General features: G+C 40.2%; 3 non-coding genes across 3 annotated transcripts; 1 reads left to right on the top strand and 2 right to left on the bottom strand.

The window, feature by feature from the left end:
• Positions 1-7,936: 7,936 nt before the first annotated feature.
• Positions 7,937-8,018, bottom strand: trnal-cag (transfer RNA leucine (anticodon CAG)). Its single transcript has one exon. It is a non-coding gene; the product is annotated as a tRNA-Leu (tRNA).
• Positions 8,019-19,269: 11,251 nt separating this feature from the next.
• trnal-aag (transfer RNA leucine (anticodon AAG)) lies at positions 19,270-19,351 on the top strand. Its single transcript has one exon. It is a non-coding gene; the product is annotated as a tRNA-Leu (tRNA).
• A 563-nt stretch (positions 19,352-19,914) lies between these two features.
• Positions 19,915-19,988, bottom strand: trnat-agu (transfer RNA threonine (anticodon AGU)). The gene has a single exon. It is a non-coding gene; the product is annotated as a tRNA-Thr (tRNA).
• Between the last annotated feature and the right edge of the window lie 3,148 nt (positions 19,989-23,136).

Below are 23,136 nucleotides of genomic sequence, written 5' to 3'. Positions count from 1 at the left end.
CAGGTTACTATCGATGCAATGCTCCTCAGACAGGATGAAGAGGTCAATACTCCCCAATAGCATTAGGCTTTACAATTCTACCGCCAGGACTTAAGAACTTTTTAAAAGCTATTATTAATGCTTTTTGAGATAGTGATTTAGATGCATATCATATTTTTTTACTGAGTTAAGTATTGTATGTAATTAGTTTTGCTACAACAAGTGTATGGGACATTGGAAAAAAAGTTGAATTTCCCCATGGGGATGAATAAAGTATCTATCTATCTATCTATCTATCTATCTATCTATCTATCTATCTATCTATCTATCTATCTATCTATCTATCTATCTATCTATCTATCTATCTAATGACAACAGTCCCAATTTCACTGGTAGCTTATTTTAAAAAAGTAAACAAAGTCTTACAGGTGGATCAACATTTCCATTGTAGCTACCATCCTCAGTCAGTTGCCCTAGTGGAAAGGGTGAACAGAACAATTTAAGAATAAGTTTAGCAAAGTGTGTGAGGAAACTGAACTAAAATGGAAGCCGGCGTTGCCTTTGGTTCTGATGACTATTCGTGCCACTGCTAATAGAACATTGATTTCTCCCCACATTAAATCACAATGAGACAGCCCCTGCACCTTCCATCTGATGTGCCACTGGGAGTTACCAAATATCATCAACAGGTAAAGGAAGCCCAGCAACCATTAGCAGATGCTAAGTGCCATGGCATCAAGCCCAGCGGCTACATGGGGGTCGAACATTTAAAAGAAAAAAATTGTTTGGAACCTCAATTCGAAGGACCATTTCAGATTTTGCCGGTCACAATGCAGCCGTCAAGCTAAGATAAAATGTGTTGTGGATTCATGCATCTCACTGTAAAAGGTGTGAATAAAATATATTAAAAACTCTGAGTCCTAATGACAATGGCTGGTTTAGCCCTTGTCAATTCTGTACCATAAACGCTTTCTTATGAATGGCTTACGATTATGCAAACAGGGCAAATTTCTCAAGCTGCTGGGTTTGTATGGCTGCCCAGGCACATGTAGAAATAGGTGTGCCCATTTTACCCGTGCCCTTTAATGAAACAGAGATGAACTGTTACTTTAATCAGTCCAAACCTTCTGTCCTGGATATGTTGGTACAATGATGATGAGACTCAGAAACGTAAACCCCCTTCCTCCCCTTATCGGTACAGCCAGAATGTTATTGGGGGAAGATGGGGATATAAATTTGGAAACAACGAGTGTTTCAGAGGATGGTATATACCTCCATAAAAAAATACTAGCACCAGAGTAAAAGGACTTAGTGTTATCCCTGGGGAAGGTTGCCCGTGGAACCGGTAAAGCAGCTTCGGAACTGATTAACATGGCATCAGCATTGGAAACATTAGCAAATGAAAGTGCATATGCTCTTGATCAGACCCAACAAGGAACATCTAAATTGTTGGCAGAATTGGTGGTGGTTTTGCCCTTAATAATGGACTGTCTCCTTGCATTTGCCCTACCAAGGTAAAATACCTCACATTTATCTGGTATAAACTCCATCTTCCATTTCTCTGCCCAAATATGCAAATGATCTATATCGTGTTGAATTCTTTGCTAGTCTTCTACACTATCCACAACTCCACCAACTTGGTAGCATCTGCAAACTTACTAACCCACCCACTTACATTTTCATCCCGGTCATTTATATACATCACGAACAGCAGAGGTCCTAGCACAGATCCCTGCATAACACCATCAATTACAGAACTCCAGCTTGAATAAGTCCCTTCAACCTCTACCCTCTGTCTCCTATGTGCAAGCCAATTCTGAATCATTACATAGTGTTGAAATGTCACCCATCAGATTTCTATGGCATGTTTGCTGTGTCCCTACTATGAACACTGATCAGATTATTGAGTTAATTTATATGTCTTTTCCTTGTTTGTTTTATTTTTTGTTTCTTCTCACTGCTTCCTGTAATATTCTCTGGCCTAATAACAACCCTTGTCTCTTTATATGTCCTTTGATTCTATATTTACCTTGACTATTTTGGCTGGTCACAGATGGTTCATCTTTCTTCCGGATCCTTCTGCCTAATTGGGATTATAGTCTGCTGAGCCTTATTCACTAGTCTGTTTAAACCCCTGCCTCTGCTCATCCACTGACCTGTCCCTGAGCCTATTTACCCCATCCACCCCAGACAGCTCCACCCTCACACCCGTGTAACTGCCCTTATTTAGGTTGAGGACATTGGTTCTGGACACAGGTGTTTGTTCTCAAACTCTGTCTGGAATTATTCCATAGTGCTCATTTGTTCCTTGGGAATCTTTCACCACAATTTCTCTTATTAATCTGACCTCATAACACAGAACCACATATGAAATAGCCTGTTCTGTAACATACTCCTGTAAAGAACATTCCCTAGCCACTGCACAAATTCCTCTTCCTTGTACCTTGCCAATTTGATTAGCTTCAGCAACTTGCAATCAAAATTCCTTTCTTACCTCCCTTTTGCTACCTCCCCATTTGTGCTTTGTCTCATGAGAGGCCATACCTAAGGGTTTGGAGACCATTTCCACCTATGTCTTCTTTCTGTTGCTGTTCAATTTGTCCATACAAAAACATTTCCTAACACTGTCCGCAGTGATATTCTCCACTCAGCACCACATGAAGAAGAAGGCCAACCTCTTCCTTTCCCTTTTGTTGTGTTACGAATGTGCCACAACTCTGAGGGGCCGAAGGGTACAAAGTAGCCCCCCTCCGTTTTTGAGAATCGCAAGATCGCTATTAATTCGGGTCTGGGACCCAGGAAATGAGAGAGAGAGACGCCCAGAATACACAAGGCTTGGAATGTGTCCTGGCCTCAGCAAAGACGGAACCACTGATAACGGCTATTGTCTTCTTGGAGACGGAATTGTGTATTGAGTACTGTACTATTCATTGAAGCCCTCAGGAGATGACCAGAGTGGGCTGGTTGAGGGATTGCATCATCCCAACCTGATTGACATCTGAGACCCCGTGAGTAAGGATCAAAGAGGGTCTGGGGAACAACCCCTTGAGACGCACCAGGAGAAACGCTAGAAATCCCGTGACAGCGTTTAATAGCGACAGCCGGTGGGGCTCGCGTGCGTCATTTTCCCTTGCCTGGGAATTGGCGGGCTCGTCACGGAAGAACGGCTTAGCTAAAGAAGAGGCCACACCAACGAAATTCCGAATAATCGAAATCATAAAAAGGAAAGCCAGCAAGTTTTCTAAAAATCTCTCTTGTCTCCAACCAAAGGCTGCAGCCTGAATGAACTGAGTGACTTTTATATTTCCATCGGACAATACATTATCCCCTAGACAACGATAGAGCTATTTCTTATTGATTATTATTATACCTGCACTTTTAGATTTAGTATTGACGACATATATTATCTGTATGTTTGCATTGATGATATTTTTGTGTATTTTTACTAATAAATACTGTTAAAAATAGTACCATCAGACTTCAACGGACCTCTCTATCTTTGCTGGTAAGTGACCCAGTTACGGGGTTCGATACAGTTGAAGATTGAATATATTGAAAGACTGAGTTCCCAGTTTCAGACAACTAACGGATTTAGATGTTCTTTCAGGTGCCAGGAAGTTAGGAATGAGGAATAAAGCTTGTTGCTTCATGATTGCTTTATTAAAAGTTGATCGAACAGAAACAGAACAGTGAGAAGTGTCTACTAAATTGAAGAAGACAGAGAGACTAAAGATGGTACTCAGCATAAAACAGCTACTTCTATACCCAAACATAAGAAAAATCCCATTCAAATCTTCAGATCAAATAATCCAATTAAAATACATAGTCATTACTGCAGTAAAAAATAACCAATCAGGAAACACTCACTTAATAAAGTACAAAGAAACTTCCAGAAATCTGCTTTGTACAGCCACTGGAGGCATATTAACTGTTATGTATATAAAGGCAGATAGTTGTTAAACTGCAAAGAAAATAACAATTAAACAGTCAGATCCAACAGACTGTCAGCACCTCCGCTCTCAATTCGCAGTGATAGTACATTCTGAAGCATATTATTACTGAGTTAAGTATTGTATGTAATGAGTTTTTGCTACAACAAGTGTATGGGACATTGGAAAAAATGTTGAATTTCCCCATGGGGATGAATAAAGTATCTATCTATCTATCTATCTATCTCAAAGATTTCTAGGTCAGAACAGTGCCATTGAAAGTGCTTACAGGCATTGCCTCCCCACTACCAAATGCCATCAATCCAGTCAATATTTTTGTCAGAACTGAATAGGAAATTTAAGAGCAAGCTCCCACAAGCAATCTACTTGAAGTCAACAGGCATCATGTGCTAGAAGTCAAAGTAAACCTGATTTTTTCCCTCTGTCAATCAGCTTCCAAATGTTGCTACACTGTCATTCATTTCCACGCCCACTACTATGTTTCCCTGTTCCTCATCATGTGCGCTTACCCCTACCACCCTCCAAATTTCTGCCTTGTGCTCACCTTTGCCTGGTTTCTGAACCTGCTCTATTGAACATCCAACTAATGCTTCCCCATTCAGTTTCTGAGTGGACTTTGAACCCATAACAATACATCATTTACTTGTTTTTGTTTCTTTTTTTTTCTTTGCACTACTTATTGAAATTAATTAATATACATACAGTGGCATGCAAAAGTTTGGACACCCCGGTCAAAATTTCTGTTACTGTGAATAGTTAAGTGAGTAGAAGAGGAACTGGTCTCCAAAAGTCATAAAGTTAAAGATGAAACATTCTTTTTTAACATTTTAAGCAAGATTAGTGTATTATTTGTGTTTTGTACAATTTTTGAGAGAGAAAAAGGAAAGGAGCCCATGCAAAAGTTTGGGCACCCCAAGAGATTTGAGCTCTCAGTTAACTTTTACCAAGTTCTCGTACCTTAATTAGTTTGTTAGGGCTATAGCATGTTCACAGTCATCGTTAGGAAAGGCCAGGTGATGCAAATTTCAAAGCTTTATAAACACCCTCACTCTTCAAACCTTTTTTCAACGATCAGCAGCCAGGGGTTCCTCTAAGCAGCTACCTAGCACTCTGAAAATTAAAATAAATGATGCCCACAAAGCAGAAGAAGGCTATAAGAAGATAGCAAAGCGTTTTCAGGTAGCTGTTTCCTCAGTTCGTAATGTAATTAAGAAATGGCAGTTAACAGGAACAGTGGAGGTCAAGTTGAGGTCTGGAAGACCAAGAAAACTTTCCGAGAGAACTGCTCGTAGGATTGCTGGGAAAACAAATTAAAATCACCGTTTGAATGCAAAAGACCTTCAGGAAGATTTAGCAGACTCTGGATTGTTAATGCACTGTTCTATTGTGCAGCGAAAGAGTTTAACTCTTCACGGAAGAGTTATCAGAGGAAAACATTTCCTTCGCCCTCACCACAAAATTCAGCATCAGAAGTTTGCAAAGGAACATCTAAACACGTCTGATGCATTTTGGAAACAAGTCCTGTGGACTGATGAAGTTAAAGTAGAAATTTTTGGCTGCAATGAGCAAAGGTATGCTTGGAGAAAAAAGGGTACAGAATTTCATGAAAAGAACACCTCTCCAACTGTTAAGCACGAGTGTGGATCGATCATGCTTTGAGTTTGTGTTGCAGACAGTGGCACGGGGAACATTTCACTGGTAGAGGGAAGAATTAATTCAATTAAATACCAGCAAATTCTGCAAACAATCATCACGCCGTCTGTAAAAAAAAAACTACAACAAGATAACGATCCTAAACACACCTAAAAATCTACCTCCAGACTACCTCCAGAGGCGCAAGCTGATGGTTTTGCCAGGGCCCTCACAGTCCCCCGACCTAAACATCATTGAAAATTTGTGGATAGACTTCAAAAGAACAGTGCATGCAAAACAGCCTAAGAATCTCACAGAACTAGAAGCCTTTTGCAAAGAAAAATGGACGAAAATCCCCCAAACAAGAATTGAAAGAATCTTAGCTGTCTACAGAAAGCATTTACAAGCTATGATATTTGCCAAAGGAGGTGTTACTAAGTACTGCCATGCAGGGTGCCCAAACGTTTGCTTCAGGCCTTTTTATTTTGTGTTATTTTGAAACTGCAAAAGATGGAAATAAAAATAGTATCTTGCTTAAAATATTAAAAAATGTGTCGTCTTTAACTTTATGCCTTTTGGAAATCAGGTAATCTTTTACTCACTTAGCTATTCTCAGTAACAGAAATTTTGACCAGGGGTACCCAAATTTTTGCATGCCACTGTATATACATCTAATGTAATTCAGTTTCTTTTCTATATATTTATTTATCACGTATTTCATTGTTCTGCTGCCGTAAAGTTAACAATTTTCACGACATATACCGATGATATTAAACTTGATTCTGATATCAATAGGCATTCCATGTGTCAATTGTCGAAGTCCAACCGATTTACACATTCAGATATAAAGCACAAGAGATTCAGCAGATTCTTGAAATATAGAACAACACACACAAAATGCTGGCGGAGCTCAACAGGTCAGGTAGCATCGATGCCAAAGAATAACCAGACGAGGCTTCGGGCTGAATGTCATCTCCAGTCACCGAACACTAAAGGGTCTCAGCCCCAGACGTGCTGTTTATTGCTCTGCATAGATACTGCCTGACCTGTTGAGTTCCTTCAGCATTTTACAGAAAAAAGAAACACATTCAAGCACAATTTTTCAGTCAAGCAGTTTCCAAATGTTGCTGAAATTTCATCTGTCTCTATATCCTACTGGTCTGATTCCCTTCCCCTATACCCTGTAAATTCTGACCCTACCATAATCTGAAGCTGCAAAGCCATTACTTGCGTTAGATCCTCTTTGGTTTCTGACCCTCTCCATCAAAGAGTTACCCACCATTCTGCTGTTATAATTTAGTGGAGAGTGGTGTATCGCAACACCCGAGCTGTATGAGGCACAGCCCTTTGGAATCAGTGAAAATAACCCATTACATTGAAAAGAGCATTGAAGAAGTTGTTTAACGGTCCATGACATTCACGCTTCACGTAGGAATATTTGGGACGAAACCTCAGTGAACTCGTCTTTATCTGCAGTCTGCAGAAAGTTATGCAGCAAATTCAAGATGAACCTCTTCACTGAAGGAATAGTGGCCATTTGCAAGGAGAGCGAGAGGTGAAGAGCAGGGATGGATTTAGAACTATTGACATGAGAAGTGACCAACTGGATTCCTCTCCACTGCGTATTAGTCTTCTGACAGAGACAGGAAGTACCCGAAACACGGGGTTTGAAATAGAACTGAATTATCTGTCATAGATCCAAAATATCACGACAGGTTGTTTTTCAAAAGGGTGAATGCACCCTTGGGGAGATGTGGACGAATGCAGAAGATACGACAGAGCACTTCGAGGCCAGACTAATTATTTTAGTAAACACGAAGTACACTGCAGATGCTGTGGTCAAATCAAATCATCCAGCGTGTTGTCCGTGTTAATTATTTTAGACTGTCAGGTTCAAATAGATGTCATTTCTGATTAGCTTGTCTTGCCTTGTTATAGCGTTTTTACAGTGTAAGGTTGTTTTACGGTGACGACCGTTTACAGAATGCGGTCGTGATCGGCTTCATGATCTTGTCCTGGTCTTACTGAAAAATTGCATTCCAAAAGTCTTTTCAACTGAACTCAGACTAGGTCGTTGCATTTTTTCTTTCAAGAAACAGTTCAAACAGCGTTACAGAAATAAGCTAGAATATACATTGATGCTAATTATTTTTCACCCACTACTTTTGATAAATAGAGGCCACGAATCCCACCCATTCACAAGATCCCCCGCCCAATCTGCAGTGTTCGGCTGTCCTACAGTAATATATATGGCTATGACACCAATACTCGATCGTAGCCATGATTTGTCATTCTTACAATTAGCTCTTTAAAAGGTTTCAGAATTTACCGCAACCGAAATCCTGGCGGAAAAGAACAAACACGTGTACTCACGATGGCAGTGGTGGGATTCGAACCCACATCTCCTTGGAGACTGGAGCCTGAATCCAGCGCCTTAGACCGCTCGGCCACACTACCACGCTTTTAACTATTATACAGTGACGTGGATTTTTTGACCATGTTAATCTTCGAAGTGTTATATCATCAGCTAAATTTTTGAAACATTCTTCCAGACACTGTGCTTGAGGCTTCATGCATTTTCCAATTTTCTTTCCAACCCAAAGAAGACCAAAGAGAACAATGGTATAGAGCTGCCTCTTCAAACTGCTGGGTAGCAGCCAGATGTCAGTGCGAGTATGCTCAGTATACAGTACATATTGAACGCTAGGGTTAAATATTCACATTCCCAGCGGATGCAAAGAGTAAAATCACTCCCTGTCGACCTACCTTGTCACATTCAGAGACCTTTGCACGTGTACTCCAATATATTGCAAGGTTTTATTTACATGAAGGAATCCCAACTTCCGTATCCTAACATTTCAAATTGAAACACTCCCATTCACAACGGTTCTCGAATATCTATACTCAACCTATTCTGGGATATTTAAAGTCGTTCCAAAAATCACCACCACAAGCCACCAATATGACTGAAACAGATTTTATGAAGTTGTTTTATGATTACATAGTACTGACTTGCAATTGCACCGCACCAGATACTGTTCCGCCAGCACTCTTCTGCCAGTCGTCCAATTCCGGGTTTTTAATTTAAGAAACATCTTCAAACAGTGTTTATGCGGGGTGAGATACCAGGTGAACTGGGCACTTGAGTGATTGTGAAGCGACAAATTCCAGGTTGTTTCCTGAACCACAGGAAATGCAAACATCTGTGCACATCAGCAGCTTGTAGATTACTCAGCCTTGACATTCAATTGCGTCATTGCTGATCAGATTGTCTCCCCAAGTCCTCCCTTCCACCGATCTTGTCAATATGTCGCTTTCTTTTTGTTAAGAATTTGTTTCCTGTCTTATGCATAATGGAGGACACTGTCATCTCTTTTATCTCTCTCTCTGACGATGTGCTGAGGGAAATGCGATCATCTGATTGGCGTGTTGAGTGAATGACACGATCACTTCAAACCATGTCTTGGATTGTTAGATTCTCTATTATCACACGGCGTTATCAGCCACTCGAATTCTGACCGTGTTTATAATTGTAACGAGTGCGGAGAAAATACCGTCTCTGGAACCAGAAATAATTTTACTCATACTTGATCACTCGTCAGCAGAAGGCCAACATGCTTGTCTTTGCGCCGTAGAGCCCACAGGCACAGACTTGCGTGCAGAAAGATAAGCTTACTGAAGAGAATTCTGCATTTTATGTCACATGAATTGGCCTGTCTTTCGCTGTCACAATGGCTTTCCGTAGCTCGTGCCGAGACCTCTTTCAAAGTTGGCAGAGGGATCTGGGCCAACTGAAAAAATGGGCCAGAAAATGGCAGATGGAAGCTAATGCAGACAAGTGTGAGGTGTTGCATTCTGGAAGGACAAATCAAGGTAGGACATACACAGTAAATGGCAGGACACTGAGGAGTGCGGAGGAACGAAGGGATCTGGGAGTTCAGATACATCATTCCCTGAAAGTGGTGTCACGGGAGTTGTAAAGAAGATTTTCGACATCCTGGCATTCATAAATCTAAGTATTGAGTATAGGAGTTGGGATGTTATAGTGAGGTTGTGTAAGACATTGGTGAGGCTAAATTTGGAGTACTGTGTGCATTTCTGGTCACCTAACTATAGGAAGGATATCAGTAAGACTGAAAGAGTGCAGAGAAGATTTACTAGGATGTCGCCTGGAGTTACAGGGAAATATTGAACAGATTAGGACTTTATTCCTTGAAGCGTAGAAGAATGAGGGGGGAATTAATAGAGGTAGGCAAAAGTATGAGGGGTATAGAGAGAGTAAATGGGAGTAGGCGCTTTGCACTTAGATTAGGAGAGATAAATACAAGAGGACATGGCTTTAGGGTGAAAGGGGAAAGGTTTAGGGGGAACATTAGGGGGAACTTCTTCACTCAGAGTGGTGGGAGTGTGTAAAAAGCAGCCATCCGACGGGGGCTGATTCTTAAGTTTTAAGAATAAATTGGATAGGTACATGGATGGGAGAGGTCTGGAGGATTATGTACTGGGTGCAAGTCAATGGGACTATCGGAATAAAGTTTCGGTACATACTAGAAGGACCGAATGTCCTGTTTTCTGTGCTGTAGTGTTCTATGGTTCTATGGCTGTTGATAAATTAACATTTGTCACTGTCATGGCAGATGTGATAAATTGGACAGCACAAGCTAAATGTACGACATAAAAATAATAACATTATGTGAAAAGCTGCAGAGAAACGTCTGGAGATAAAATAATTAATTGTAGAGGGAAGAATAAATAATATCCAAACTGCAAAGATGTGTTGTTAATGGTCAGAGTAGCGTTAACATTATTTTTTTCTTCCTTTACTTTTTTTCCCTTTTTCCTTCTATGTTCCTTTTTTGAACCTTACAAAGGATCGTTAAAAGTTTCCTAATAATCAAGGGATTTTAATGGTCCTAGTGCTAAGTGGGGCTATAGTAACACATAGAACCATTGAAAAATAAAAACATCCTACAGCACAATATAGGCCTTTCAGTCCATAAAATTGTGCTGAACATGTCCCTACCTTAGAAACTGTTAGGGTGACCCATAGCCCTCTATTTTTTCTAAGCTCCATGTACCTATCCAAAAGTCTCTTAAAAGACCCTATCGTATCTGCCTCCACTACCGTTGCCGGCAGCCCATTCCACGCACTCACCACTCTCTGCGTAAAAAAAAAACTTACCCCTGACATCTCCTCTGTACCTACTCCCCAGCACCTTAAACCTGTGCCCTCTTGTGGCAGCCATTTCAGTCCTGGGAAAAAGCCTTTGACTACCCACACAATCAATGCCTTTCATCGTCTTATACACCTGTCAGGTTACCTCTCATCCTCCGTCGCTCCAAGGAGAAAAGGCCGAGTTCACTCAACCTGTTTTCATAAGGCATGTTCCCCAATCCAGGCAACATCCTCGTAAATCTCCTCTGCACCCTTTCTATGGTTTCCACATTGTTACGTACCCGTGACACGTGACAGTGGTACCCTTGTCACGTGACTGGGGTTGAAGTTATACTGGACATGAGGTAATGGTGGAGTGATGTCATTTTCCCGCCAGTAGAGGTCATGTGACGGGTTTTTTTTCTACATGGTATAAAAGGAAGACCCACCCTGTCAGGTGGGGCAGTTCGTGGCTGGATTTGCCAAGATGACCTCATATCACTGTGTGATTTAATGTGATGACGCAGTTTAGTTAAAAATGAAGTTTTATATAATGCCTAAAGTTTAAAAGGTCAGAGCCAACGGTTTCTTTGCTAATGGAGAGTGAAGAGAAGAATCGATTTTCGATGGATTGACTTCGACCTTGTTTGATCCTCATTCGGAAGGATTTCGTTTACTATTCTCATGATAGTCTCTTCTGGAAAAAGCGGGAGATTGAGAATATTGTGGAAGGAAGGTCAGTCACTTTAAGTTGTTATATTTAATAAAATTCGACGTGGGAGTTCGACGCTGGGAATCGAAGGACATCGACGTGGAAGAGAATTTACATCGCTTTAAAAAGTCTCTCCTTTTAAAAGTACCGTGAGCTTTTGAACTGTCGGTATATCGTTTTAAAGTACTGATTTCTTTCGGCATATCGCTTTAGAGAACTGAGTTCTTATCAATACCGTTTTGAAGACTGTTTGGGACTGCAACGCTATTAAGGACTGTTTGAGCAGCTGAGCTCGGATCATTGTTTGGGTTTGTTTACATTTGAAGGGGGTTTGTTATCAGTGTTTAATAAACGTGTTATTTGTTATAAAAACCCTTCGTCTAACTCATCTATAATTATTGTTGCCTGAATACGTAACATAAATATGGGGGCTACGTTCGGAATTGAATTATTTGAGTTTAATAAGCTTTTTGAATTTTGAATCGGTGTTTTGGTAACGGGGATTGCTCGATTTTTTTTGTTTGATTGGCTTGTGAGTGGTATTCGGCAACGATGAATATTGATGAGTTTCTGGATTCGCCAGTCGCGGATTTGTTAGCGAAGGCGGAAAAAACTGAAGTCTCTGAACTTGCTAATCGGTTGCATCTTAAAGGGATTTTGCCAACTACTTCAAAAGCTGTAATACAGAGAAAGATCGCATCACATTTTGTGGCTTCGGGTCATTTTGAAGAATCGATTTTAGAATCGTTTCCAATAAGTAATCTGGAGATGCAGTTGCAAATTGAACAAATGATGTTAGAAAGGTGTAAATTGGAAGCTGAGCAAAAGCAAAGAGATTTTGAATATGCAATGGAGAAGTTAAGGTCTGTAGAACAGTCTGCTGATTCTAGAAAACCGTTTGTTGCTAGCCAAGAAATTAAATTGGTCCCTCCATTTAGTGAAACAGAAGTGGAGAGATATTTTCAAAATTTTGAAAGTATTGCTCGGATGTCAGAGTGGCCGAAAGATAAATGGTCAGTGTTATTACAGAGTGTAATCAAAGGCAAGGCACGACACGTTTACACAGCTTTAACTGCTGCGCAAGCATTAGATTATGATATTGTGAAAGAAAATATTCTCAAAGCATATGAATTAGTCCCAGAAGCGTATAGGGAAAGATTCAGGAGTTTGAAAAAGTCTGTGGAAAAGACTTATGTGGAATTTGCCTATGATAAAGCTATGTGTTTTGAGAGATGGGTTTCTTCTAAAAATGTAAATGAGGACTATGAGACTTTGAAAGAGCTGATTTTGATGGAGGAATTTAAAAGAAGCATTCCTGTTGAAGTAAGGACCTACTTAAATGAGAGGGATACTGATAAATTGCAGGACTGTGCTAGATTAGCTGATGAGTATGTTTTAATCCATAAGAATAAATTTCCTCAGGGTAGAATTTTTAAGAGGAAAAATAATATGGAGACTCAAGGTAAATCAGAAATTAAATTAGAGGTTAATGAGAGAGGTAAGGAGGAAGGAAAACCTGTGAAGGAAAGACAGTTTGGTCTTATTTGTAACTATTGTAAGAAGCCTGGCCATGTAATAGCTAACTGTTTCAAATTGAAAAAGAAAGAGAAGGAAGCAGTTACAGATGCTTGTGTGCAACATACTGAAGCACCTGTAAAGTTACAGGGTTTGGTAAACACAAATGAGGATTTGTTAGAGTCTGACAAAGTTAGAAAGGGATATGATCATTTTATAACTGAAGGGTTTGTATCCTTGAAAGAAGGATCTACTCTGGTGCCAATAAAAATTCTTAGGGATACTGGAGCTTCTCAATCACTGATGTTAGATAGTGTGTTGAAGTTTAATGAAGAGAGTGATACTGGTGAGGTAAATTACATAAGAGGTGTTGGAAGTGATTTTATGCCTGTACATTTACATGAAGTAAATTTAAAGTCAGGGTTAGTTACAGGATTTGTTAAAGTAGGACTACAGCATAGCTTACCTGTGAAGGGTATTTCTTTATTGTTAGGTAATGACTTGGCAGGTGGACAAGTTTTTCCTGAAGTGCATTTGACAATGGAGTCAGAGGTACCTGAGGTGAATTCTAACACAGATTCTTCCTGTGTTGTGACTAGAGCTATGGCTAAAAAAATTGATGTGCAGAATGAGGTTGTTACTCATGACTGTTCAACTCAGGATGTGAGTTTTGAGGATGTGTCAGAAACTTTCTTACCTTCGTTGTTTGAACAAGGTTCTGGGAGTAAGTCTGACTATGAAGATTTATCTCTGTCTCGGAAGGAGATGATAGCAGAGCAGAATAGAGATCCTGAGATTATAAAATTAAGGGAACAAGCTTTACTAGGTAGTGAAATTGAGAAGGTGTCAGTAGGATATTATTTGGAAAAAGGAGTGTTGATGAGGAAGTGGAGGTCGCCTACAATTCCTGCAAGTGAGGAATGGAATGTTGTTTATCAGGTAGTTGTTCCTAAAGTTTATCGGAATGAGATTTTGACTTTAGCTCATAGTGTGCCTTTAGGTGGACATCAAGGGGTAAGGAAAACTGTGGACAAGGTTTTAAAACATTTTTACTGGCCTGGTTTAAGAAAAGATGTGGCGATGTTTTGTAAGACGTGCCATACTTCTCAAATTGTGGGTAAGCCAAATCAGGTTACACCAGTAGCTCCATTACAACCTATTCCAGCATTTGGTGAACCGTTTTCTAAAGTTATTGTAGATTGTGTTGGTCCATTACCAAAGACAAAAACTGGTTATCAGTATTTGTTGACTATCATGTGTACTTCGTCTAGGTTTCCAGAGGCAGTACCACTTAGGAATATAAAAGCTAAAACTGTGACGAAGGCTCTTATAAAATTCTTTACTTATTTTGGATTGCCTAAGGAAATACAAACTGATCAAGGTAGTAATTTTATGTCTGGATTGTTTCAACAGATAGTTTATAAATTGGGAGCTAAGCAAATCACTTCGTCTGCATACCATCCAGAATCGCAAGGTGCTTTGGAGAGGTTTCATTCTACTCTCAAGAATATGATTAGGACATATTGTGTGGAGAATGAAGGTGACTGGGATGAGAGTATAAACTTACTTTTATTTGCAGTAAGGGAATCGGTACAGGAATCTTTAGGTTTTAGTCCATTTGAACTTGTGTTTGGGCATAGAGTTAGAGGACCTTTAGCTTTATTGAAGGAACAGTGGATTAGTAAGGAAGTGCATACTAATTTGTTGGATTATGTTTTGAAATTTAAGGACAGGTTACATAAAGCTTGTAGCTTAGCCAAGGAAAATTTAAAGTTGGCTCAGGAGAAAATGAAAACTTGGTATGATAAGGAAGCTAGGATGAGGATGTTTAAGCCTGGAGATAAGGTGTTGGTTCTTTTCCCAGTGCAGACAAATCCTTTACAAGCTAGATTTCATGGACCTTATGAAATTGTGTCTAGAATCAATGATGTGGATTATGTAATAAAAACTCCAGATCGTAGAAGGTCAACACAACTTTGCCACATAAATATGATTAAACCATATTTTGAGAAACAATCTGATACTGTGACTGTTGTGGTTAGTGAGAATGAGTTGGATTTAACTGGGAACATGATAGATGATTCATCTGACTTTCATTCTAAATCTAACATTGTTTCTGTTAGGTTACCTAATTCGACCATTCTGGAAAATATGGATGAGAAATTAGCACATTTACAGCTAGAGCAGAAACAACAGATGAAGGAATTGATTTTTAAGTATAAGGATTTGTTTCCAGATATTCCGAGAAGGACTACTATAGCTTCACATGATGTAGATGTTGGAGATGCCAAACCTATTAAACAACATCCATATAGGATGAACATGGAAAATTGTGAACTTGCTGAGAAAGAAATTGAATACATGTTAGAGAATGATATTATTAGACATTCTAACTCGAATTGGAGTTCGCCATGTGTTATGGGACCAAAACCTGATGGTAGTATTAGGTTTTGTACGGACTATAGAAAGGTGAATGCTGTAACGAAAACAGATGCATATCCAATTCCTAGAGTAGATGATTATGTAGATAAAGTTGGGAAAGCAAAATTCCTTACAAAGATTGATTTATTGAAAGGGTATTGGTGTGTTCCATTAACGGACAGAGGTAGAGAGATTTCTGCATTTGTAACTCCATCTGGGTTATATGAGTATAATGTTCTTCCATTTGGGATGAAGAATGCCCCAGGTACTTTTCAGAGGATGATTAATTCTGTGATTCAGGGATTGAAAGATACTGATGCTTATATTGATGATTTAGTGACAGGAAATGATACTTGGGAAGCACACATAATTGTGGTGGAGAAATTGTTTGAAAAGCTTTCAAAAGCTAACTTGACTATTAATTTAGCCAAGAGTGAATTTGGACATGCTACTGTGACTTACCTTGGTTATGTTGTGGGTCAAGGTAAGGTAGCTCCTGTTCAGGCAAAAGTTCAGGCAATTTTGGAAATTCCCACTCCGACGGGGAAAAAAACTCTCAGAAGGTTTTTGGGAATGGTAGGATATTATCGAAAATTTTGTAAGAATTTTGCTAATGTTGCCCTTCCATTAACTAACCTTCTGCAGAAGAATGTGAGGTTTGTGTGGACAGTGTTTTGTCAGGAAGCATTTGAAAAATTGAAAACAATGATATGTCAACAACCTGTGCTTAAGGCACCTGACTTTGAAAAACCTTTTTCATTAGCTGTAGATGCTAGTGATGAAGCTGCGGGAGCAGTATTGATGCAGAGGAATGAGGGTGATGAGGTTGATCATCCAGTAGCTTACTTTTCTAAGAAATTTAATAAGCATCAAAGAAACTATTCAACAATAGAGAAAGAATTGTTATCTCTTGTTTTAGCTTTGGAATATTTTGAGGTATATGTTGGTACAACTCAAAAACCACTTATTGTTTACATTGATCATAATCCGTTAGTTTTTCTGAGTAAGATGAAAAACAAAAACAGAAGATTGTTAAATTGGAGTTTGATGTTGCAAGAGTACAATATTGTGATAACTCATATTAAAGGTAAAGATAATGTGGTTGCTGATTGTCTATCTCGATATTGAATGTACAATTTTTTTTTTGGAGTGGTTTTTTTTATTGTAACACTCCTACTGTATTGTATACTGTGTATGTTATATAATTTATACATTTGTTTTTTTTTTGTAAGAAATTGTTAAAATTTTTGTTCTTGTCAGACCAAAAATGTTTTTTTTTGGAGGGAGGTGTTACGTACCCGTGACACGTGACAGTGGTACCCTTGTCACGTGACTGGGGTTGAAGTTATACTGGACATGAGGTAATGGTGGAGTGATGTCATTTTCCCGCCAGTAGAGGTCATGTGACGGGTTTTTTTTCTACATGGTATAAAAGGAAGACCCACCCTGTCAGGTGGGGCAGTTCGTGGCTGGATTTGCCAAGATGACTTCATATCACTGTGTGGTTTAATGTGATGACGCAGTTTAGTTAAAAATGAAGTTTTATATAATGCCTAAAGTTTAAAAGGTCAAAGCCAACGGTTTCTTTGCTAATGGAGAGTGAAGAGAAGAATCGATTTTCGATGGATTGACTTCGACCTTGTTTGATCCTCATTCGGAAGGATTTCGTTTACTATTCTCATGATAGTCTCTGCTGGAAAAAGCGGGAGATTGAGAATATTGTGGAAGGAAGGTCAGTCACTTTAAGTTGTTATATTTAATAAAATTCGACGTGGGAGTTCGACGCTGGGAATCGAAGGACATCGACGTGGAAGAGAATTTACATCGCTTTAAAAAGTCTCTCCTTTTAAAAGTACCGTGAGCTTTTGAACTGTCGGCATATCGTTTTAAAGTACTGATTTCTTTCGGCATATCGCTTTAGAGAACTGAGTTCTTTTCAATACCGTTTTGAAGACTGTTTGGGACTGCAACGCTATTAAGGACTGTTTGAGCAGCTGAGCTCGGATCATTGTTTGGGTTTGTTTACATTTGAAGGGGGTTTGTTATCAGTGTTTAATAAACGTGTTATTTGTTATAAAAACCCTTCGTCTAACTCATCTATAATTATTGTTGCCTGAATACGTAACAACATCCATCCTGTAGTCAGGCGACCAGAACTGAGCAGAGTACTCCAAGTGGGTTCTGACCAGGGTCCTATAGAGCTGCAACATTACCTTTCGGCTCCTAAATTCAATTCCACGATTACTAATGTAGCACAAATGTGAATGGGACGGTGGTGGAAAACTTTCTGGAAGAAAATAATTCGGCGTGTTTGTATGATACTGTATGTCTCGGTACTGTACCTCTCGTTGGTCAGTCAACCGCCAATAAACATTACTAAATGAAGAAGAACCGCAAGCAACAGCTCATGCGATCTAAAGCGCCGATTTGAAAATGTCCTTCCAATCAGATAAATTAATTGGAGGTTTATGAGGAAAATGGAAATCCCCGCAACCGTAAGCAGTGACACAAGTCAAGGAATCCCGAGTACTGCGGTCAAAGTTCAGGAAGTGACACTGTGCTTCTGAGGTTGTTAGACTGAAAACTGTTCCCACAGGATCTTTCCCAGAACAGCGCGGGTGATGCAGCATATCGGCTTCGCGTCGCCCTCTACACGAGGGGAAGGCCATGGGACATTTTCTGATCCGACCGAAATTGCTGCTGAGTGAAAGGAAAGAGAGCGCAGGAAAGATTGTTTTCCATAAATTGCAGGTTTCTCCTCAGGATGTTTACCTTTTCACTAAAGTCTGCGCTTGTGGGCTCTGTGGCGCAATGGCTAGCATGTTGGCCTTCTACTGACGAGTGATCAAATATAAGTAAAAATGTTTTTTGTTTCCAGAGAAGGTATTTTTCTGCACTCGTTACAGTGATAAACACAGTCAGAATTCGAGTTGCTGATGACGTTACGTGATGGTGGAAAATCTAAAAATCCAATATATTGTTTGAAGTAATCGAGTCATTCACTCAGAACGCCAATCAGATGATCGCATTTCTCCCATCGCATCGTCAACCGCGGTATTGGTCAGGAAAAATGCGGAGGAGAGAGAGTCCTGGATTATCATAAGACGGGAATTAAATTATTATCAAAAAGTCACATGTTAACAAGATCGATGGAAGTGAGTAGTTGGGCAGACAATCTGATCAGCCATGACGTAATTTAATATCAGAGCTGGGTAGATTGAATGTAAATTGAATGTCCTGCTGCTTTTCTGTGGTTCAGGAAAGAACCTGGAACTTGACGCCTCACAAACTCACGTGCACAATTTATCTTGCGACTACTCCCGCCATAAACACTGTTTGTGGATGGTAATTTCAAATTAAAAAAGCTCTCATTTGGAGGGCAAGCCAGCAGAAATGCAAGACAATACAATACAATACATACAACAACTTCATAAAATCTGTTTCAGCTCATATTAAGAGACTTAAGTTTGCATTTTGGAACGGCTTTAAATATTCTAGAAAGGGTTGAGTATAGATATTAGAGAAACGTTGTCAATATGACTGTTTTAATGTGAAATGTTAAGATGCGGAAGCTGGGATTATTCATATGAATGAAAAGCTTGCAACATTATAGAGTACACGTGCAAAGGGCGTTGAATGTAACAAGATAGGTCGACAGGGAGTGATTTTACTCTGCATCCGCTGGGAATGTGAATATTTATACTTGATGTTCAATGTGTAAACTGAAAATATTCGAACTGACATCTGAAGTACTCTTCTCTGTGGCCTGCTTTGGGCTGGAAAAATGGAAAATACACGAAGCACAATGTGTGGAAGAATGTTTCAAAGCTTTAGCTGACGATATAACACTTTGAAAATTAACGTGGTCAACAAATGCACGTCACTGTGTAATGGTTAAAAAGCGTGGTAGTGTGGCCGAGCGGTCTAAGGCGCTGGATTAAGGCTCCAGTCTCCAAGGAGGCGTGGGTTCGAATCCCACCACTGCCATTTTTAGTTCTTCTCCGCAAGGATTTTGGTTGCATTGAATTCCTAAATGCTTTACAGAACAAAATGTTCAAGTATTGGTGTCAAGGGCAAGAATATGACTGTGACACTCCAGATTGGGCGGGTTATGCTGTGGATGCTTGCGGTTCGTGGCTTCTGTTTATCGAACATGGCGGATGTGAAAGTATTTATCATATATACATAAATGCATTGAAAGTATTAACATCATTTAATTAACGTAATCTGTCGGGTTTCTTGAAACATACAGTGAACTATTCGGAGTTCAATAGGAAAGATTTTTGAAACTCAGTGTGAAAACGTTTCTCAGATCATAAAGCAGATCACGGCCGCCCTTTGTAAGCTTCACACTGTAAAAAGGTGCTCAATTAAAAGGAGAACAAGCAATCGGAAATGTAATCTATTTGAACCGTCGTCCTGTTTTTTGTTCCGCAGACACCACCAGGTTAAACACTGTATTATTGTTCCATTCCTTTTTCACGGCATTGTGCTCGGTAAGAGTAATGCTTTCCAGCCTTCATCGCATGGCAATTCGCCCCATAACTTAAAGGTTCCGCTGGGAGTTGAACCCAGGATCTCCTGTTTACTAGACAGGCGCTTTGACCAGTTAAGCCACGGAACCCTCGCACTATCCAACAACTGTAATAAGGACAGTTCACTTGCATTAAATTCTTTTCTTCGTCTGCTAGCGAGGGAGATGTTTCAGATTTGTACTGTCAAGATGAGATAAAACAATGTAAACCGTATTGACAGACTCACCCCAAAATAGTCTGTATGCATAATATAGGTTCTTACTGTCACGCAGCTCACTCGTTTTCAGAACATTGCTTCAATTCACAGTTGGGACGCAGTGGCAAATCCACCAGCCCCGAAACCTCATAAGTGCGGAAGGACTGTCACCACTTAAACAGAGAGAACAGCAGCAGTGATTGTGTGCTGACGGTTTGGGGAGTTTGGAGAAATCCGCTACTTTGAGGATTCTTTAAGTATTTTTGTCAATAGGCTGAAGGAATAAAATTGCACAGCCAGAGTTGCTGATAATAGGTGTTAATGTGTGCAAGGAGGGTGGCAATACGCAGGGAAAAGGGAAATGCGTTGTCCGGCAGTTGGGTTATAACGAGCACCATATGAGAAACGCGTAGCATTACTCAATAGGGTGAAAATAGAATGGCAAGACATCTCGGGGCAGATATATGGGAACACTTGCAGGGGTGTCAAACTCATTTTAGGTCACGGGCCGGATTGAGCAAAATGCAGCTTCATGCGGGCCGGATCAGTCGGACGCGTGCGAACGCAGCTTTCGTTGCCTCCGTTTTTTCAGCCTGCTCTCATGTGTCTCAGTCTCTGCTATAACTACAAAGTGTTTCACTTTACAAATTCCGTTTCTTATGAAGAAGACTGCCGAGAAAGATTGCCGAATAAACACTAAAAACCCTGAAAACCTGGTACCTGAATAAACTCAGCATTAGCCATATCATACGCCATAGGCGCTTCGATTACTGGGGCCAGCTTTAATAGTAATTAGATATTATCTCGCGGGCCAAAGATAATTCCACCGTGGGCCGGATTTGGCCCGCGGGCTTGAGTTTGACATATATGTTTAGTGAGTGTCAGAGAAAAAAATTCTGAATTTGTCAGAGGTACCGTACGCACATGCATGGCAATAACCGGGTTAAGTCTTGATGCCTGTACGGAGATTTAAACCGCCTGATTCTGGGATCTACTCACATTGTACCCGCTAGGACCATGTCAAAAGCCTTTCTAATGTCCATGTAGACAACATCCGCTACCTTTGTTTCATCAAAAAACTCTATACGATTGGTTAGCTATGACCTGCCATAGATGAAACTATGTTGAGTAGCCCCAGACAGGCCCTGTCTATCTAAATACTTATATTTCCAGTACCAAAACATCTACCATCACTGACATCAGGCTCACCGGACTATAATTTCTCCACTTTTCTTAAAGCAATGGAACAACATTAGCTGTCATCCAATCCCCCGGCATTTCACCTGCGGCTGAGGTATGATTTAAGTATCTCTGCTGGGGCTCTTTCAATTTCTACACCAGCTTCCAAAATGGTCTAAGGAGGTCTCTTGTCTGGCCGTGGTGATTTATCCCCACTAATTTTCTTCAATACAGCAAGAATCTCCTCCTCTGTAATTTGCCTCTGGTGCAAACCACACTGCTGTTTTCATCCCTTCTATAGACTCTGTGTCGATTTCCTGAGAGCATAAAGGAGCAAAAAGTCCTATAAAGTGTCCACCCACCTCTCACACCTCTATGATCAGCCCACGCTGATCTTCAAGTGGTCTAATTCTATACCTCACGATCCTTTTTCTCTTAATATATCTGTAGAAGCCCTCGTGATTCTCAAAGTTTCAAAGATAAAAGTACATTTATCATGTAAGTATGTACACAGAATACAACTCTGAGATGTATCTTCCCGCAGGCAGTCATGAAAAAAATCACAGTGGAAAACTATTAAAAAAAACATCAAACACCGAACGCGCGAAATAAAAGAACAAATCGGGCAAACGGCACATAGCACGCAGAATCTTAATCATCAAACCAAGGAGTACTTGAAACGGTCTAGGAATGTTCAGTTTAATTCAGTTCAGTTCTTTTTGGTGTTGTATAGTTTGTTGATTGCAGGCTGCGGAGCCAGTCAGCATCAGAGCGCTCTGATCAAAGTTGCAAACAATAGCTATACAAAGGAGAAACACATGTAACATTAATCAGAGTTTGTCCAATCCACAAGCCATACTGATCAAACCTTGTCCAATACGCAGGACTCTTACAGCTTCCCCGGCAGCAGCGACCAAAAGGGAGGAGACCGGTTAAATGCAGGCTTGCTTCTGCTCTCATCCTCGTCGATTTTAGTCCTGCTCGGCGATTTAATGGCGAGATCGGCAAATAATGGAGCCGACCTTAAGTTTGTGCTCTGCCGTTAGGCTGCACACTCTGGTCTTTCCTACCTTACCACAATGTCCTAGAATATGAATGATCAGGTCTCTGGGATTTATTCATCTTATTGCGCTCTCCTCTGAAAGGCGGCATCCCACACACTCTCCTGCTGAACGGCCTTTCTCTAGTGTGAATTCGTTGGTGCGCCAAGAGTTCGGATGCCTAAGTGAATCCCTAACTGACTGGGACATACAAGTAAGGAAATCCGAGATCCAATTGCACAAAGGGATATTGAGGCCCAGGTCTTGGAGTTCACAGACTACTTTAGAGGGGATGATGGTGTTAATTGCCAAGTTAGAATCAATAACGAGCATCCTGATGTCCCAGGGTTGTGTGAATGAGATAGCATCGGCTGTCGAGCTGTTTTAAGCGAATTGGAGCAGATCCAAGTCACCTCTCAGACAGGAGCTGATATATTAAGAACAAGACGATAAATGGAGTTAATGTGTGGAGGAATCTTGGGGTCCAAGTTCATAGCTCCCTGAAGCTGGTGACACAAGTTGATGGGGTGGTGAAGAAGGCATATAGCATGTTTGCCTTTAGTACTCGAGGCATTGAGTTCAAATCTCAGGAAGTTATGCAGCCGCTTTGAAAAACTTTAGGTAAGCTACATCTGGACTTCAGTTAAAACTTTAACTAAATCTAACACTGTAGTTAAAGCTACATTTCTGTCTACCCAATTATAAGAAGGGACGTCATTGCTTTGGAGAGGGTGTAAAATAGGTATACCAGAATGTTGCATGGATTACAGGTGTTACGGACTCAGCAACAATATATATATGAGTTAAGCAGGGGTTTTTATA

Source organism: Hemitrygon akajei, chromosome 24 (genome assembly GCF_048418815.1).
Source record: "Hemitrygon akajei chromosome 24, sHemAka1.3, whole genome shotgun sequence".
In the NCBI taxonomy this organism is placed as follows: domain Eukaryota; kingdom Metazoa; phylum Chordata; class Chondrichthyes; order Myliobatiformes; family Dasyatidae; genus Hemitrygon; species Hemitrygon akajei.
The sequence above is the reverse complement of the archived record's forward strand: the minus strand, read 5'-3'. Positions and strand labels throughout refer to the sequence as shown.